The sequence below is a fragment of the Podarcis erhardii genome, assembly GCF_964252035.2.
Source record: "Podarcis erhardii genome assembly, chromosome: 5".
In the NCBI taxonomy this organism is placed as follows: Eukaryota; Metazoa; Chordata; class Lepidosauria; order Squamata; family Lacertidae; genus Podarcis; species Podarcis erhardii.
The window spans coordinates 319,112-334,016 of record NC_138509.1 but is presented as its reverse complement, the minus strand read 5'-3'; the positions used below and the strand labels follow the sequence as shown (position 1 = coordinate 334,016).

Here is a 14,905-nt window from a genome sequence, read left to right as displayed (position 1 = left end):
GATTTTATTCTTTAGAACTCTTTATTATTAATTTACGCTGCGTCAGAAACCTGCAGGTGCTCTACCTGGGCCAGGTCCACGCGGCCTGTAGGCCGGGCCTTCCGAGGGCTTCTCGCCACCAGGAAGGGCGCCTGCCTGCCCTGGCCCCTTCCCGCGTCCCACTCGCTTCCTCGGGCTCCGCGTTCCAAGGGCAGCGCCGCTCCTCCCCGCATCCTCCGCCAACAAGATGGAGCTTTCCTGGACGTTTCCTGTCAGCTTCGATTTTTGCGGCAGCGGGGGGGGGGGAGGCAGGCAAAGCATGCGGCTTTGATTCCGCGTTAATCCTGAGGTGCAAAAACGGTTATTGCGGCTCTGGAGGGCCCGGAGCTGATTTCAGTGCCGCTGCTCAGCTGCAGCCGGGAGGAAGCAAGGCGGGCGGCGATCCGCTTCGTCCCTCCGCAGCCGGCCTCTCGCTGCTGCTGCTGCTGCTGCTGCTGGCCGAGCTCCGTCGAGAGGCGGCGAAAGAGCAAGCGAGGTGGGCGAGCCAGGGCGCTGCCCGCTCCGGACGCCTGGACCGGGAGCAAGCGGAGCCGTTTGCTTGCGGAAGACGCATCCCTCGCTGCGCGTCGGCCCGCGAGGGGGAACAAGAAGCACCACGCCCGCAGGTAAGCCTGGCCGCCGACGGGAGGCCGGGCAGGTGGGAAAGGACCCGGCACGCGGCTGCAGGGGACGAAGAAGCGCCACACGCGGGGGTCTCGCGCTGGGCTCCATCTGCTCCGGCGACCGGCGCGGCCTGGATCCGGGCAGCGACGCGCCGGCAGGCTGCGGAGCTGGGAGGGCGGGGCGGCTCAAGCCCGGATCCACGGTGAAGGCTTCTCCCTGGGGGCAGCCGGCTAGTCAATGTGCGGAGGAAGTAGGAAGCTGGGGTGGGTAGGTAGATGAGAGAGAGAGGGAGGGGGAGGGAGAGGGAGAGGGAGAGATTTGGTGGGCAAATATTGCAATTGCCTCAGGACATGCAGAAGTGAACACTATTGACCACAGCTGGCTGGCTGTCACATGCTCACTGGTGGGTGTTGGCTGAGTATTTCAGACATTCGCAAGGATTGTCAGTGTTCCCGTGTAAATGTAACATTTTGTACATTCGTTGTAGTTGTGCGTATGGATGTGTACAGATTTCTTATAGTGACTATGCTAGCATCTGGTGAATTTGCTCATATATGAATGCTGATAATCCCAGCTACATTTTGTGTATATCTGAAAACAGGTGACACTTCCCTATTTTTCAGACGTCCCCATGACATGGCAATCACACTGAGACAACATATATCTTAAATTTCCAGACATAAAATTTTACTGGAATTGTCAGCATTCAACATTCACCAGATTTCAGAGATCTAATTTAATGCTGCATGTAAAGTAGGAGAACTAGGGCATATGCCAGGCTCAATATAGTGTTTCTAATAAGTTAACTTTCTAAATAAGTTAAATGTGCTCATGTTCTCCAACTGAAATAAATGCAATGGCCCCATGGCTATATTGAATGCATGTAAGGCATCCCTGGCTATATTGAATGCATGTAAGGATTTGTAATTTCTGTAGTATAGTTGTCAACAATAGCAGCAAAATTTTGAAAAGAAGATAATTGTAGCCCTTAATAGGATGTAGCAGCATTCCAGACAAAGGGAAGTGTATTCTTTAGCTGTTGTTCAAATTAGTCTTGAAAAAACTTCTGCCTGCTTCAGTTTATTTACCAGTATTTGTCCTTGGGTGTCCTTGTACAAAGATCCTTAGCTAGCAGTGCAATTCTATTTTTTGAGTTATTACTGCATTAAAATCACCCATCAAGATAAGAGATAGCAAAGAATATTGTCATGAGTGGTGGGGAAGAGGAAGTAGGCTGTATGTGAGATCCTTCTAACCCCTTTAGGATTAAAATATAAGCCTGTCTAGCTTCCTGTGTTGAGGTGATAGCCTATGAGCCATCAAGGGAAGCAAAGCAGAGCAGGTGAGGAGAGGCTCTGTGTAATACAGGAAATGGGTAGGGCCCTTTCCTCCTTGGAGATAGTTTGAAGGACAAAGCCTGAGTTGAGAGTTTGCAGTATTGTGACCTAGAGGAAAAGGCAGCAAGCTGGAGAAAGAGTCAGAATAACATTCACAGCAATGTTTGATTTTTGTTTAAATTCAAGGCTGCAGCCATGGGAGAAACAAGACCCTTTTAGGATGTTGATGCTCTGAATCCCTCCATTGCCGGCTAATGTTGTACATATGTGTAAATATACCATAGATAATAAAAACTCCACAGTCTCTGCCTCATTTCTGAAGGAAACACGATTCCTGAGTAAGCGCCTGGAACCCCTGAAATCTCACACCACTCAGAGATTGTGGTGGTGCTCTACACTGGTGTTAGGAGTGGGATTTGTGTTTCCTGGAGGGGGGCCTGTGAGTGAGGGGTGCCAGAGTGGAGGGATGAACAGCAACATTCCTGGAGCAGGTCAGGTTAATGATCCAGCAGCAGCAGCTACTGGAGCAGTGAGGCCAGATGTTTGACAAGATGCTCCTGCAGCAAAGCCAGCAACAGATGGAATAGCAGAACCAGTGGTTCAGTGAAATGAAGCAAATGCAAGCAGAGTGTGTGAGAAAACTCCTTGGAGAGAAAAGTGTGACTCCATGCGAGGTGGGAGCCTGGCCTGATGAGATGCAGTTGGTAAGCTGAAGACAATGCCTTGTAGAAGGGCGAGTTGGCTGGAGCTGCTTTGGGCTCTGACATGTGCTCTGCCTCTGAGCTAAGACTTGTCGAAAAGGAAGCTGCTTTATATCAGGGCAGACCTTTTGGCTCAGTATTGTCTTGTACTAACTGGCAGTCGCTCTCCAGGGCGACAGGGCTCTTTCTCACCTCTATTTGAACATGCCAGAAATAGACCTTTGGTCCTTCTGCATGCAAAGCATGTGCAAACCACTGAGCTGTGGCCCTGTTACACTAAGCCTTGTCTTTTGGCCGGCTCTCTCTGGAGACAGCAGTTACTTTTCCCTCACCATCCAGAACTCCAGATTCCCTTTGTGTCTGCTTCTTGCTCCACTGTAGCCTGTAAGATTTGAGAGGGTATTGTCTTGAGGCTTCGGACAAATTGGGCTTTTTAATATTTTTTGCTGATCTACATTAAGAGTAAATGAGCTTTTAAAAAACACTAAGGAGTCTTTACAATATAGCAAACTGGAGCTGCCAGTCAAGTAGTGCCCCATCTCAATTAGACAAATGTTGCATACTTTATTTGAAGGAACATTTCTAACCCCTCTTACTTGAATAATACCAGCCTTTCAGAGCTAGGTAAATGTTATGAAAAGTGAGAAGAAAGCAGATGAAAAGTATATGTTTTAGCTATTTGGTGACTTTCTGGTTTCTGTTTGCTTGTTCCCACACTCTTGTTTAAAGATTTCTTCCTTTAGCTAGAAGTGTCTAGGATTGCCAGTTACCAAGATTTGTAATTAAATGCATATTTTTCACCTTCCTCCCTTAGATGCTTAGGTTGCTTTCCTTTCCCCATGCAAGTCAAAGTTATTAAATGACCTGCCTCCATTCTCGGTAAATCATAACCGTGGCTTATGTAAATCCACCTCTTTTGTAAAGCCACTTATTTATTTTGTAAATCCACTTATTTTAATTTATTGATTTCAGCTTTTTTATGCCACTTAATTGCTGAAGTTTCTAGGTAGTATACAAAAAGATTGCATGAAGTTTTCTGTTAATAAAAACAGAAAATGTACCAGCTGAAATAGAAGGATCTTCATCATTGCTTATTATTGATTGTTTCCCCTCCCAGTGTTGGTTTAAGTTTGTAATTTGGTTAAAAGGGAAAAATACTGAATATGGTAAAATAATAAAAATGTTGTTAGCTATTCCTTTCAGCTTTCTGTCTCCAGATTTGATAAGCACCCCCTTTAGACCCTCTGTTTGTATGGAAAGCGGGGAAATAGGTATGGTAAAAAGGAGGATTCCCTGGATGCAATTCTTAGATCCAGGATTGAGGCAAGTACTCTTTGGTGAGAGAGCCCCAGCAGAGATTTGAACTCACAAAAAATGCTGTGAAGTAAAGCATGGAAATATAGGCTGTTAGACCTTTAAAATATCCCTGTCTAAGTTTCTTCCAAAGCTCCCCTCTTCCCATAGCATAGAAGGAGACCACACATTTGGTAAGTTAGAAATGGTTTACTTACAAATTCTTCAAAGGGCAGATTCATATGCTTTTCTATACAGCAGAAAGAAAAGACAGGCAATGCATCTTAGTTTAAAAAATGGTAACAGTTTCTAAATTATTTGTATAGAAACACAAAGATGACTTGCTGAAGCCACACAGTCTAAGCTTGGAGCATCCAGCACAGACATCCTTACTGGTCAGGTTCACATAGTGCAGACTGTTAGTATTTCATGTATCTGATGCTGCAGATACGATTGGTGTAATTCACATGCCTGTCTGGGAAGACTGTGGGAACGGAAGACAGCCTTATCTCTCTTCCGTTGTCTGTACTGTTGGACTGTACTTTTGCTTTTACTTTGTTCTGTTTTCTCTCAGAGCTGATGAGAGAGGACGCCATGATGCTTTGTCTGTACATAGTATGTACATAAATACGTAGATTAGCTCTATGATGTCTCACGCTTCTTGCTGTGTAATACTAGAAGATTAGTGTGCATATATGTGGGATGTGGAACACAGAGCAGTCAAGTACAACATCCCTAGAGTGGACATAAAAAGGGGGTGTCTGGACCAGCCAGTTGGATCTTCCTGTTTCCTCCTAGGCTGGGACAGACTTCCTCTACATGTGACCAGAAGTGGGCATGACCTCACCTATGAATGTAACAAAATACCTCAGCGGAGGCCGCCATCCTTCTCTGTGACTACATTCATCAAAGAAGCAACATCTGCCTAGCCTAAGATGCTCTCTTGGCTTCCAGCCTAACCCTAACCCTAACCCTAACCCTAACCCTAACCCTAACCCTAACCCTAACCCTTTGTCCTCTCTTGGCTTCCAGCTGTCTGCTTATGGGATAGTTTCCAGGTGTATATTACTTTTGTAACTTAAGTCTGTCTTTTGGGATCCATTTGTGAACAGAATGTGTGAGCGAACTCTTTTTATACTTTTATAGAAGACTGTGTTGTGTCTATATTTTTATGAGGGACTGGACTTCCGGGTTGACGCGATCGGATTAATGGCGGATTCCCTCCGAGCTCCGGGGGGAATCGGCTCCGCTGAGAACGGGTCTTGCCGCGCCGGCGACGCGGGGACCCTTAGAAACCACAGGTGTGGATACCTGTGGACTTGGTGACTCGGTGGGCACCTTAAGCGCCCTCCTCGACAGTCAAAGAGCCTTTTTAAAGGCTGCGGAGAAGGTACGAGGAGTGGCGTGGTGCTGAGAGTAGACCGCTACCTCGGTGGAGTGAAGCCGCAAGCCATTGCCGGAGAGCGTCAACTTTCTTCCCGACATTTGGACCGAAAGTAAACACCCCGTGAGTAAAGGAAATTCGAACTTTAAAAGAAATTTTATCCCTAATCTGGCGACCGGGGGGGATGTGCTAAAGGGAAGTCCGCACCCCCCCTCATACAGACAATTTAAAGCAAGGAGCGAAAGCCTAAGATCAGAGAGAAATAATCTCGTGTCTTTTGGAGATTGACAGAGATTTTATCAATTTATGTGAACAAGTCTTTTTTTTTTCTAAGCTGTGCTGGAGGAAAGAGGAGAGTTTCAGAAAATTTCTGTGTACCCCCCCCCCGAACCCGGGAGTACCCTGTATCAGCCTAGCGCGAAAGAACAGGGTTTTGACAGCTGTCAAGTGAGCTGTCAAACAGCAGGACTAAGAGAACTGTATTACTTTATATCTCTTGGATTTACAAAGTGTTATATTCAACTAGAAGCGGTTGGAAACAAAGTAAATAACGAGCTAAAAAGACTGTTGGTATAGAACTTTAACAATGGCAATCCCTCTAGAGGGGACTGGAGACATTACAATGGCTGCAGAAGGAAAACTACTAGCAGAAATAGAGCCTTCTTTCTCGTGGGAACTTTACAAGAGCAAGCTATGATTATGGATAAACAGTTGTTGACCTTGATCTCTAAGACAAGTAATCCTGCTGATGGAAGGAAGGAATTGACTCTGGAAGATTCTGCAGCTGAACCAGAAAAGATATCTTTGGAGTTGGAGGAAAAACAGGTCGAAGGGGAGAAAGTACAGATGTTAAATTTCTTACAGGACTCCTTGCAGCCAAGGAACAGAGAAGCCCTTCGGATTACAAGTCATGGAGAGAGAAAAGCAAGGGAGGAAGCCGCTGGACACAATAAAATATGGGAAGTTAAAAAAATAAAGAAATATAACTGGGGCTTCCTCCTCTTTTCTGGATTTGATGACTTGGGACTTTGGGGACCTTTGGCAGAACCTTGGCACCAAGTCCTTCTAACTAGGATTGATCTGAGAAAGGATGAAGAGACCTCCCGAGACTTGAAGACCAATAAAATGGATTACCAACAGAACAGGCAGGGAGAGACTGAAATAGACTTAAAGGCCTCCGACGTGAGAAATCCGGGCTAGGGATCTTAGAAGAGGACAGTTATTTTGGAAGGGACAGATACCTGGGCAGGGAGGGAAGGGGAAAAGTAGAATCTAAAATTTTAGGATTGTTGGGGTTTTTTTTATATATATATAATGTTGATTTATATTTTAATATAAAAAAGGGTAATTTTTGGTATAAGAATCTTGATTGATCTTAGAATAAGGATCTAATGTATATAAACAAAGGATTATTGAATTGGGCCTAACAAAAAGAATCAAATTTAAACATAATAAGAATAGGATTGGGGAAGGAAATAAGAACTTGCTGAATTTAATATGGAAATTGGGATGTATGGGGGGGGAGTCAGGGAAAGAGGGTTATGAAAGTAAGGATATGAAATCATTTATATGTCTGTGTGTGTGTGTTGTTATAAAATGTGAAAATCCAATAAAAATTTATAAAAATATATATATATATATATTTATGAGGGACTAAAGGGGAAATTACCAAACGAAACTTATTTTAGAGGCTTTAGTGAGCCTGAGCAAACGCATCCGCTGTGCAAGTTCAAAAAGGGGAATTTTACTCTGCTAAATTGTAGAACTTGTTAACACAAGTTGGAAAGGATATAATCAAACAATATATCCTCTCCTGCATCCCTGAACAATCCCACAATATACCATCTGGTATATGTCACTGGGTGCAATGGAGAAGAAGGGAAATGCCTTTTCCAGAGCTGCGCATACCGGAGGACACACGGACAGGAGCACCCAAGGGCGTTTTCCAGCGTGTTGATCGCGATCAACTGGTCAATCACTGGATGGATTTTGGTTGATCGCACTATGGCCAGGCAGACTTTGCTCCTCCCTCACAGCTGGAGCTCAGCTGTGGGAGGGAGGGAACTGCACCTCCACTTTTGCCATCCCGTGAGCTCCAGAACGCGTGCCTCTCTCTTCGTTCTACTAAGGAAGCCACCCTCGGCTGGGCAGCCCTCACTGGGTGTTGCATGGCCATGCTCATGCGGCTGGGAGAGGGTGCAGCGGTCCCCAAAGGAAAGTGGGGTGCAGGGTTGTGAGGCTGGATAAAAGGAGACCCCCTTTCCTTCCTCCTCCATACAGAGCAGCCTGTGGCTTAATCAGCTGTAGCCTCTGTTTGGGCATTACGTGGAAGAAGGCGATGGAATCGACCGCAAATCCATGCTAAGGAAAGAAAGGGGTTTTTCCTGGTCACCAACAATCCCTTACACTTCGCCCCTAAAGTGAAGAAGTTGAAGAAGGACAATGGGAGAGTGTTCCAGTTTTTGATACTGGATAGTAAATCGGGACTTCCGGTTGAGCCCGATCCCAGTGCAAGCGGACATGAGGGATCAAGTTATAATAGCTGGAATAGGAACACAAGCAAACATATTCCTAACAAACATTTTTTCTTCTTTTTATTTTTCTTTTAACCACACTTCTTATAAATGAAATTCTTCTAATAAATTATTTTAAAAATAAAATATTAATATATATGACTCAGGCAGTTTAGTAGCAGCATTCAAGAAGCAGAGTAAATCAGACTAGTATAGCCCTAGCATCATGAGGGGACAGGGAATGCTAACACTTGCAGGGGAGAGGTGAGGATCCACACACCAATCCTACTCATTGCACAGCAACAATCTGAAAGGGAATGGTAAGCATGTCTAGTTCAAGGCATTTTGAAGCCTCCTGGTGACTGGAAGCCCTTCCGACATTTCTGGTAAGATGGGACGGTTGGGGTGGAGTGTCCCCACAACCCCTACTTGGGTTGGCATTCATTTTGTTCGTTTGGGCCCAGTTCTCCAATCTGTTAAGGTCATTCTGCACCACAGTCATTAAGTGCAGAACCTTACATTTGTCCCTATTGAAATTCATTTGTTGTTAAGGTCATATTTAATTCTGATTCTGGCTTCTGTGTCATTAGCTACCCCTCCCAGTTTGGTGTCATCTGCAAATTGGATGAGCATTTTCTCAATTCCTTCATCCAAATCATTTCTAAAGATGTTGCACAACAACAGGCCCAGGACAGAACTCTGTGGCACCCAGTTTGCCATTTTCTTACAGGATAATTAAGAACCATTAATGAGTACTCTTTGTGTTATGTACTGAAGTTCTCACCCTGGGCCAGCAGGGGGATACCGTAGATAGTTATGCAAATGAAGGATCGAAAGTGACGTTCAGTGATTGGATAGTTTGTATGCAAATGAAGTATCGAAAGTGACGTTCAGTGATTGGCTAGTTACTGAAAATGGTTACTGTTGCATTCTAGTGGAGCTCTATATAAGCAGGCTGACTGAGCTCCTCAGTTCAGTTCTGTTCCAGCTTACAAATAAAGAGCTGCTTTGGAATAATCGCTGTGTTATCTGATATGTTCGCCCACAACTTAACACTGGCGACGAGGATGGGATCGATGGACATCAGAGCACAGCCAGATGCAGCCATCCTCTGAACTGAGCTGAATCACTGAGCTGAATCACTGAGCGAAATCACTGGACAGAACCAATTCAGAGCTGACTGTTCTGGCTAGAGCACTGTGTTCCATCCAACGCCCTTCACGCCAGCATCGGAATCATGGCTTCACTTGTGCCTCTACCGCCGTTTGCGCCAGCCTCTGAATCATGGGACTCCTACCTCGCTCGGTTCGACTGCTACCTCCAAGCCAACGAGCTGACAGCAGTATCAAAGGAACGGAAGCAGGGCCTATTCCTCAGCCTCTGTGGGCCTGAGGTGTTTGAGACGGCCCGAGCATTGGTTGCGCCTGAAGCAGTCCAGGCAACACCATGGGACACGATCCAAGATAAGCTCCACAACCACTACATGCCAAAGCCATCCAAGATTGCTGCCCGCCATGCGTTTTACCACCAGAACCAGGCAGAGGGGGAGTCAACAACTACACCACTGCCCTGCGACAGGCTGCAATGCACTGCGAATTCCGAGACTTAGATGATGCCCTGATGGATCGAATCGTCTGCGGGGTCCGGGACATCCATCTGCAACGGCGTCTCCTCGCCAAGCCAGACCTCACGCTGCAGAAAGCCATTGAGGAGGCCGTGGCCTCAGAAGCTGCTGAATGCTCTGCCCAGGAGATCCGCAAGGCCAACAGCCCGCGTCTTGCTAGGAAGCCAGTTCCAGTGCATCACGAAGAGGCCAGCAGTGATGAGGCATCCTCTAGTGAAGACGATGATGTGCACCAGACAAAGTGGGAGCACAGGAAGTTCCAACAGAAGTCCAAGGGCCAACCGGAATGTGCCAGCTGCGAAGGCAACCATTCCCGTGCCAAGTGTCGATTCAGAGACGCCACCTGTTGGACGTGTTCCAGAAGGGGCCACATCGCTAAGGTCTGCCGATCGGCTCTGTTTGACACCCCCCCTTCACCGACTCACAAGTCCAAGTCTTCACTCCAGTTTGCCAAGGAAAGCTGTTTCGCTCTCACCAACTGCCGCTGCCCGTCTGGAACCACGATTGGCCAAACCGACTCACCTACGCAACGCAAGCTGAACGTTACAGTGCTCATTGAAGGAGCTCCATGTGACATGGAGATCGACACCGGGTCTGCCCTGTCCATTGTGTCTTGGAGCACCATCAAAATACTGGTACCGAGTGTCCAAATGGCAACTCAACTCTCACCGCGTACACCTGAGAGACTACCAGGGAAATGACATTCCCGTGGTAGGCGTTGGCCGGTTCCGGATCACCTTCAAGGATTTTTCGGGCCTGCTCCGACTGGTGGTGGTCGAAGGTCAGTGGCCAAGCCTCCTAGGGCTAGACTGGTTTGATTTCCTCGGCCTGGAAGTCACCGGCATCAACTGCATCTCTAACGCAGAGACTGAGGGTCTGGTCAAAGACTTTGCCGAGGTTTTTGACGGCACTTTGGGGCAATATACAGCCCATCTCCTTTAGCCTTGATCCACAAGTCGCCCCCATCAAGCTAAAGCCACGCCAGGTTCCCTTTGCTCTCAAGGCTAAGGTGGACGAACAACTGGACAAGCTGATCGCCCAAGGAGTTTTGGAGCCAGTTGACCATGCCAAGTGGGAAACCCCCATCATCACGCCTGTCAAGCCAGATGGGTTGGTGAGAATCTGCGCTGACTACAAGTGCACGATCAGCAAGGCACTTCAGCAGCATGCTTACCCGGTTCCTGTTGTTCAACACCTGTTGCATTCCTTGGGTGAGGGTAAGGTCTTTGCTAAGATGGACCTTGCCCAAGCCTATCAACAACTGCCCATTGATGATGCCACTGCTGAAGCCCAGACGATCGTCACCCACCGAGGGGCATTCCGTTGCCGCTGTTTGCAGTTCGGGGTGAGTGTGGCTCCTGGCATCTTCCAAAGCCTTATGGAGCGTCTCCTGCAAGGGCTTCCGGGCGTGGTACCGTATTTTGATGATGTCTTGGTGTCCGCAGACTCACACCAGCAGCTGTTCAAATGCCTCCGCGCCGTGCTGACCAGGTTCCAGAAGGTAAAGAGGGAGAAGTGCCAGATCGCTGTTCCACAGGTGGAGTTCCTGGGCTATCTTATCAACGCCTCCGGCCTTCACCCGACCACATCCAAGATCCGCGCTATCCAGCAGGCCCCCATCCCAAAGAACAAGACGGAGTTGCAGGCGTTCCTGGGACTCCTGAACTTTTATAACATGTTCCTGCCCCACAAAGCCACGGTGGCTGAGCCTCTTCACCGACTCCTCAGCACAAAGACACCTTGGTCCTGGGGTCATCGGGAGACGGCCACCTTCAACGCGGTTGTCAGAGCTGCCTCTAGGTCCCAGCTCACAGAGGACCAACGCCCGGTTGATGTAATGTACAAAAGTCTTTATTGAAGTTTAGTTTCCATTTCAAACCCCAGAGCGTGCAGCCCTACGTCTTGGCTCTAGATCGGCAAAGTCCCCTCTGAGTCACTACCCCTTCCGCACCAGTTTAAGATCCTAGCCCGGCTCCACCTCCTGCACTGTTCCTTCCTCCTCTGGGTCCTTCTGCCCCCTGGGGTTTCCTCCTTCCTGGACTCTTCTGACGCTGACCCCCCTGAGTCTTCCCCTTCCTTCCGGCGGGCTTTAGGACCTGGCTCCCTATCCGGGCTACCTGCTGTGCCGCTCACCTGTACATTTGAACTTGGCACGCGCGCCCAGCCGGTGACTTTCCTCTTGACCGTTTCCCCGCTCTCCGATGGAGGCGTGGTCAATCCTGACTCATCTCCTCTCTCTGGTGGTGAGAACACTGGTCCCGATGCCTGGGACACCTCCCCCCCACTGCGCTCTGGTGGGGAAGCTGGTCCTGATTTCCAACTGCTGCTCAGGGAGTCCCCGCTGGCCCCTTCCTTCTGGGGTTTCCCCCTTGGCACCCCCCTTGCCCTGGCCATCGGCGCTCCTCTCTGTGAATCTTCCGATTCGCTGGAGAGACTCGTGGAATCTCTCTGACCACTGTCACTGCCTACACCCCCCTCGGATTCCTCCTCCTCACTCTCCATTTGTTCCATCTCCTGTGTCTCTGCTCCTGAACCCCTGACAGCGGTCAAGGCTCTCCTTTCATTGGACAGTGTGCTGCTACAGTACAGTGAAGCCAGGCCTCTGGTCCTTGCCTGCGACGCCTCACCTTTTGGCATTGGCGCTGTCCTTAGTCACCGTTTTCCAGACAGAAGAGAAGCACCGCTCGCCTACTTTTCCAGGACGCTATCTCCAACGGAAGGGAATTACAGCCAGCTCGACAAGGAGGCACTGGCACTTGTGGCTGGAGTGAAGAGGTTCCATGAATACCTCTACGGCAGGACTTTCGACCTCATCACCGACCACAAGCTGCTCCTGGGCCTCCTCGCTGGTGATGGACTGTTTTCCTGGCTGCCTACCACTACGGTCTCGTCCATCGCTCGGGGAAATCGATGGGCCATGCCGACGCCCTCAGCCGTTGCCCTCTACCAGCATTTGTGGAAGACCCGGCTCCTGCTTCATCGCTCCTCCTGATTGAGGATCTTCCGGCAGCGCCTGTATCGGCTGCCACTGTGGCCTCCACATCTGCCCAGGATCGCACCATCAGCCGTGTGCTCAACTGGGTGTGGAGGGGGTGGCCACAAGGGCCTTTTGCATCGGAGTTCCAGCCCTTCGCAACCAGACGACATGAACTCTCAGCTCATCGCGGCTGTCTGCTGTGGGGAGACCGCATTGTGATTCCCCAAAGACTCCCCAAAGACTTCCGGGTCAGCACCATTGGCGAATGGCGGAGTTCCTCCGACTGGAGGAACGGGCTCCGTGAAAATTGGGTCTTCCCGCCGCGGCGAAGGCGGGGACCCGCTAGAAATCCCAGGCGGAGAAGCCTGGGAACGTGGGGTTCGGCAGAGCACCAAGAGCGCCTCCCCTACTCATGGGGAAACCCCTCTTTGGGGCTCTGGAGCGGAGTGGGGTGAGCAGCGCGGTGTTGCGAACCGATTGCTACTTTCATGGAGGGAAGCCGCACAGCCATCGCCGGAGAGCGTTGACTTTTCCCTGATGACAATTGGACTCTAAACAAGTACCTGTGAGTAAAAACGGAAGATTTGATCAAGAAATTTATGAAATTCATGAATTAGGCAACGAAGCGGGAAGGTCTAAACAGGAAGTCCGCCTTCCGCTTTTTGTAAATAGACTGAAGCAAAGATTTTGCAAGCTAAATAGCCTGGAAAATTGATTTAAAGATTGAAATTTCCTGCATTTACAACCAATAAAACCCCCTTGGCAGCAGGAGAAAAGGGGGGGGTGGGAATTTTGACTGTGTAAGCCTGCAGAGAGAGAGTAAAGGAATATAAGTTTCCATCGTCCCAAACCTGGGCACGGGGTGTCAGGACAGAAATTGTTGGAGATGTCCATTGATTGAAAGCGGAACACTTTGACAGATAGTTAAAAAAGAAAAGAAAAAGAGAAACAAATTAACTTCAACGCTGCTTTCTGCATTTCTGTATTTTAAAGAAACAAAGTATTTGAAAATCGAAAGCAAATTTCCCTTTGTTGGATACATCTTAAAGATGGACGTAAATAGAAATTGTGTCCCCTAGAGGGAGCTTGTCAGTTTGTTGCTGCAGTTTACAGGGAGACTTTACAGCTGTGAGAATCAGACCGTGGGACCAGTTGCTTGACCTTGAACAGAAATGCGCTGGGAGGAAGTTCTGGTGTCTGCCCTTGGCAAAACAAATGCTATGCTGAAGCAGTTGCATGAGAAAATGAACTTGATGAATGAAAAGTTGGACTTTATGACTGCTGTAGCCAGTGAATATGAACTAACAGGAAACAAAGATAAAGAAATCTTACAGCAACCAACTCAGGAAACTGGCTTGACAGGGCAAGCCCAAGGGCAGATGAAGATGGAAGAGGTTGCGATTGCACCTCAAATGATACAAATGGAGAGATCCAAAGTCCTGCATGACCAAAAGCCGCAGTATTGGAAGATTGAACTTGGAGTGTGTCTGGAAGTGTCTGGAGTCATGGGGGACTTGGTTTCAACGCCACCTAGGGTCGCACCACAGCCTCAGCAAGAACTGTGTGGCCCCACGGACTTGGCTACCAGTCCCCGGCGGTCTGGCAGAGTTTTCAAGCACCCAACTTATTTAAAGGACTATGTTGTTGGACATGTATCACTGTTGGTCTAAGTATGTGAAATGTAACCGATATGCTTTTGTGCCTAATTGAACCATTACGTGTAGTGCTGTATATAAGGAAACCATTACGATTGTAACTTAACGCCTTATCTCGGTGGGGAGGGGTGTTATGTACTGAAGTTCTCACCCTGGGCCAGCAGGGGGATACTGTAGATAGTTATGCAAATGAAGGATCGAAAGTGACATTCAGTGATTGGCTAGTTACAGAAAATGGTTACTGTTGCATTCTAGTGGAGCTCTATATAAGCAGGCTGACTGAGCTCCTCAGTTCAGTTCTGTTCCAGCTTACAAATAAAGAGCTGCTTTGGAAGAATCGCTGTGTTGTCTGATATGTTCGCCCACAACTTAACACTTTGGGTTCAGTCAACCAGCTACAAATCCACCTGACAGTTACCTCATCCAGCCCATATCTTACCTGCTTCTCCACAAGAAAATCATAGGGCAGCCCACCCCCTCCCTTAGCATTCTTCTATACCCAAGTATCTTCCTGTAAAACCTTGGATACAGTATGGTACCCTTGAGCAATATTTAGAATATTTAGAATATGGGCTTAGAACTTGCTGGTTTGGACAACTCATCCCCATTTCTGCATTTACCTTCTGTGGGGTTTCATCCTGACCTAGGCAAATGCTGACCACATCTTTTCTGAAATCGTTATCAGTCTTTTGATCAGGTTCACATGCATTATGTCAGTGTCAGGTACAGATGCCTCTGTTCTTTCACAATCTGTTGACATGGTATCTGCTATCAGCAGT

At 48.1% G+C, this 14,905-nt stretch overlaps 1 long non-coding RNA gene across 1 annotated transcript; it reads left to right on the top strand.

Moving 5' to 3' along the window:
- Positions 1-8,648: 8,648 nt before the first annotated feature.
- LOC309341737 lies at positions 8,649-14,463 on the top strand. Its single transcript, XR_014156551.1, has 2 exons — positions 8,649-8,731; positions 14,308-14,463. It is a non-coding gene; the product is annotated as an uncharacterized lncRNA (long non-coding RNA).
- The last annotated feature ends 442 nt before the right edge of the window (positions 14,464-14,905 follow it).